Here is a 5,290-nt window from a genome sequence, read left to right on the forward strand (position 1 = left end):
GCGGCATGTTTTTCCAGCTGCCAGTTCAGGACTCAAACTGAGCAGTTGGACATGTGGGATCCAGTCACCTTACGGGATCTGGTCACCTTCACTTGACCACTATACCACTGGCTGGCCCCAGAATGGGGGGTTTTTAAGCATGTGTGTATTATATATATATATGTGTGTATATATATATATATGTATATAAATTAATCGTGTCAGTTGCTGAGAGCTTGGGTTTGTAACCTGTTCCCTCTTGAGTCCAAAATTAATCGTGTCAGTTGCTGAGAGCTTGGGTTTGTAACCTGTTCCCTCTTGAGTCCAAAGAGAGGATAAGAAGGTGCTTGGTGGTTTGAGTAAGATTCACCATGACGTCCTAGGTCTCCGGTGTCTGCCCCTTCTCTCCATACGAGTGTGGATAGGAGGAAAGAGGGACACTTCCAGTCTGCAGCACTCAGTCTGAAACGCTCCCAGTGAGGTAACAAAGGCCCCCTTAGTCTCCCCGCTAATGCTCCTCTGTCCCACTGGCAAATCCACTGTGTGCGGCGCTCCCACCCACCGGGCAGGATCTATGGAGGTCTGCACTGTGCAGGGGACACAGGAAAGGGTCCTGGGGCTGTACAGGAAGGTGGATGGCCCTGGCCTGCAGGGTGTGCCAGTCAATGCTCAGATGGATGGCACAGTTAATGAGCAGTGGGGGTCCTGACTCCAGTGCCCCGTTGATTGCAGAAATAGCTACGTTTCCAGCGAGAAGTCACCTGAGGGCAGGGGCTGGGACTGGCTCATTTGTGAACCTCCTGAAGAGCCTGCCCTGTGTGGCAAATTGGCAATAAATATTCATTAAATTTAACAGAATACACCAAAGCAAAACTTATCCCTAACAAATCAGATTGGCCTTCCCGGAGTTCTCCTGCTGGTGTGGGTGCCACTACCCCGCAGCTACCCCCATGCAAGCGCTCAGGCGGTATATGACTCCTCTGTCTGCACTCCAGCGGCATCCCGTCAGTGGCCAGTTCCTGTCGCGCCTTTCCTGGATTTCTCCTGAGCCAGTCTGCTTTGGGTGAGGAGGGGAACAAGGAATTTCAGCTGCCTCCGCACCCCGCCATGGCGGTGGGAGTTAATGGCTCAGGAGGCAGAGAGCAGTGAAGTGGAGATTCTACCAGGTAGAGTGAGAGAGAGATGCCGTGGCAGGACTCAGTGCAAGAGGCCTCCGGGAGGTGGGGCACAGGGTTTGATGCTGATGCGATTTTAGACCAAAGGTTTATATTTTTTACTCTTTCAATACTTTGTTAGGGAAGACATCTCTCTTTTTTTTTTTTAAGAGAGACTTTTGCTATAGGGTGTGTATGCTCACCAGAGAGACAGAAAGCAAAAAATCACACCCCTCCCGGGGGGTGGGGGTGGCCACGCTGCAATCCCTTCTCCTCCGGTCTCCTCTTGGGATGTTGGGCACACACACACATGCACTCGGTGTGTGTTTTTAGCTGCTGAGTCCGAGACTCGAATCATGGTTGACTTTGTGGGAGTCCAGCAACATAACCGTTAAGCCATCCATCTGAAGGCATGTGGACTTCAGAGAGAACAGAGAGGGAGAGGGAGAAAGCGCCCCCTAACGGGGTATGGTTATGATGACATCCTTTCTCCTCTACTCCACCTGTTGGGATTTGGGGCCTGCACACACAGGAGCCAGGTGTGCTTTTTAGGCCTCCGGGGCCAAGATTCAAACCACGTGGTTGGACAAGTGGAATTCAGCTCCCTGAACCACTAGGCTATAGTCCTGACCCAATTGAAGACTTTTATTTTTTAAGTTTATTTGTTTCTTCCGTGAAAGAGGCAGAGATAGTGAGGTAGGGAGAGGGAGAGAGAAAGAGAGAGACCGAGACCCTTAACAGGGTCTTCGCACTGTGAGCGCCTGCACTCTCGCCTGGCCACATACGCAGCTCGTCCAGGGAGGGCCTGGCGTGCAGACCCAGACCCTCTCGCAGGTGGGGCCTCGCCTCAGCACTCCACTACTGCCTGGCCCCGTTGTGGAGGACATTGTCTGTAGGACAGACGAGGAGACCCTGCTGAAGAAGAGCAGAGACGCACTCGCGTTTCTAGGTGAAGCACAGACTTCACAGACAGGTCTCCCTGCCCTGGGGCCTTGCTGCGGGTGCAACGGTGTCCCTAGAGGGGGGTGTTCTCTTGGAACCTCTGAATGTGACTTTTTTTAGGAAAAGGCCTACGTGCATGTTAGGAGTTGAGGATGAGATACAAGAGCACATGGGATGGGGGGGGGGGGGGAAATCCAACATCAAGTTGTCTAAAGAAAGAGAGAAGGGAGGGGACACCCTGGGCAGCAGGCGTGTGTAGACGGAGGCAGAGACCCGCCTTCTCTGAGGCCAGCAGCGGCTGGAGGAGGTGGGGAAGGGTTCTTCCCCTAGCCTCTACAGAGAGACTGGCGGCTTAGCCAGAGCATAGGGAGCGGGAACTCAGTTCTAAGGCGCCTGGTTCGGGCAGCCCTGGAAGCACAGGCCCCTTAGGGCTAAGTCTCCAGCTTCGTTAGGATGAGTGTTTGAGTCTTATGTGCTTTGAGGGCCTTCGAGGTGGGCCACGGGAGCCATGGGAAGTTCCTGAGCAAGGAAAAAAGCAAGTTTTGGGAAGATTAAGGGGACATTGAAATCCAGTCGGAATCTGGTGTCTGGGAAGAAATGAGCCGCTATGAGCCGGGGGAGGGCGGCGGCTGCAGCGGGAGGCAGGGACTTGGCACCCCGACTGCGGTGCTGTCCCTGCCACTGTTTCTTCACCTGTAAAATGGGGATAGCGGTATTGAGTGCATTGGGGAGGCTCCATGAGGGGGTGAGGTAGGATGGAAAAATGGAATAGCACAGATTTATTTTGGCATAAAAACTTCGTGATCCATGCATGACTTTTCCTAACATGTATGTTCCATGAACTTTTCAAAGACCCCTCGTGTGTCAAGAATTCAATAAAGCAACATTACCCTTGTTGCCAGGAATGCTATCCAAGCTAGTCTGCTGGCGTTAGAAACAGAAAGCCAGGTGTGGCTGGAGGTGGTTAAGAATCACCAGGTGTGGTGGATAAGGAACTGGACTCCCACACGGCTGACCACGGTTCGAGTCCCAACCCCTCTTGCTTGAAAATCACACTGGGTGCTTTTGCATGGTGTAAGCTCAAAATCCAGAGAGGGGAATGGAGGCAAAGGGATTGCTGCGTGGCCATGCCCCCTGGAGGTAATTTCTCACGTTTCCTCTCTCTGTGTCTCTCTCCAATGAGCAGGTACGTGGCAAAAACACTAAAACAAAACAAAACAGGACTCAGAACCACGGGGGAGAGGGAGAGGGTTCCTGGTGTGAGCCGGTCTGCCCTCACTCTGGCGGGGGAGCTTGGAGAAGGAGGGAAGAGGATCTGATGGTGGCGCTTTCTCCAGGCCCAGGCACCAGGGAAGACTCGGCCAAGCCTGAGGACGAGACGCGGGGGAAGTTGCTGACTGGGGAAGAGAGGAGTTTCATCGTGACCTGGTGACACAGAAGGCATCCCGCCAAGCTGTTTGCAGGGGTGCAGACGAGCCGGGAGCCCTATAAGGCTCCAGGTCTGGGTGGTGATCAGGGATCCTGGACAGGAGCGGGTGCGTGCAAACATGCTCAGCTCTCTGAGAAAAGAGGCAAATATCAGAGCCCAGACAAAGGGCCACCGTCCCTTTGGAAGTGTTACCGTGAAAGGCTGGGACGATGCTCGTGCCCACCGGCAATCGGAGGGGAGACTCCAGCTAGACACAGGCAAGGAAAGGCTGGCGGTGCCCGGCATTCTGCCACAGCATGAGGAGGAAAAGGGCCTGGGGCTCAGGCTGACAGTGCCACTGGTGACTTCAGGGGGCATCGGAGGAGAGAGAGGCCTTCAAGAGCCACGATTCCACGTGGAGAGTTTACAAAGCAAACAGTGACAACCAGGTCAACGTGATGCCTGTGTTGATAAAACTAATTTAAAACTGGGCTAGACTGTTTTCCTCATTAGTGTGACAGGGTTTGCACAAAAGGATGAACTAAGCTAGCTCCTTTCTCAAGGTTAAAAGAGAACGAGGCTGTGTGGATTCCCAGGTCTCGAACCCCAGCCCTGCTGTGTGCCTCTGGTCTCTTCCCTCCAACTGAGAAATGAGGTCCTTCTATGCCGCCAGGGAGGGAGCCAGGTGGCCACGCAGGAGGGAGGTACATGCTCCTCCATTCTGCAGCTTTCAGAAGGTTGAGAGGCCCCTATCAGAGGTAACCCAGACCAGCGGTCCAATTTTCACCCTCGCGGGACCAGTAAGAGGCGTGGTAGTTAAGGTGCTGGCTCCCATGTGACCCACCTGGTTCCAGTGCCCACCGGGAGGACTAGAACTCACTCACGCCAGGTGCATGTGTGCCTGCCCAAAATCCCAAGAGGAGAATGGAGGAGAAAGAATGGTGGTCTTGGGGGGCTGTGACTTCTTACTTCCTGTCTCTCTGGAGAGCACATGCACCCTATGGCAAAAATCTCTCAAAAAAAAACAAAAACAAAAACAAAAACTCCACCCGGTCTGACTTCAGAGCTACTCTACCGGTCCTTCCTTCTGGGGAGTGGGCAGGGGTGAGTGAATCAGGGAATACTGCCTGGCGGCTCTGCCTAAATACTACTGCTTTAATCCTGGGGAGAAGCCAGGCGCCTAGGAGAGAGTCCCATTAACATGGATGTGCGGTGCCTGGAATCGGGTATTAGGATCGAATATTAGGATCTCTTTGGGAAGCCACAAGCGGGGGAGACTGGAGGACAGGCATCAGAACGCAGAGCCCTACGGGGAGACTGCCTCTTCCCCTTCCTCTGCGGCTTTTCCCTTCCAAGTTCGTCCGGTTGGCCACGACTGGAGGTTGGGCCAGCGAAAAGTGCCCCCAGGAGCGGCCACTGCGCGGCCGAGGCCCACACGAGGCAGCCGAGGTCAGGTTCCGTCTCCTCCACTGGGGAAGCGCCTGGGACTGGCGGGGGGGTGTGCCCGAGAACGTGTCTGGTTGGGAAAGTAAATAGATGCGAGGCAAGTAAATACAAATGCCCACAAGCAATTCCAGGGAGGAAGTGACATTTTTATGGAAGTCACTTTTCTGATGGACCACAGGCCTGCTCCGCTCAGAGTGCCGTGGGAACGCTTCCGGGAGCGGGGCGGTCGCCAACTCCAGCGTCGCGATAAGACGATCCAACACACAAAACGGAGCACGCAGAGCCCCCCGGGCAGTCGCCCGAGTCTGGAAATTGCTGCCCGGAGGTCCCCCTCGTCCCCACCCGCCCAGCCCCCACTCCG

This window comes from Tupaia chinensis, unplaced genomic scaffold, assembly GCF_000334495.1.
Source record: "Tupaia chinensis unplaced genomic scaffold, TupChi_1.0 Scaffold149090_1, whole genome shotgun sequence".
NCBI classification, from domain to species: Eukaryota; Metazoa; Chordata; class Mammalia; order Scandentia; family Tupaiidae; genus Tupaia; species Tupaia belangeri.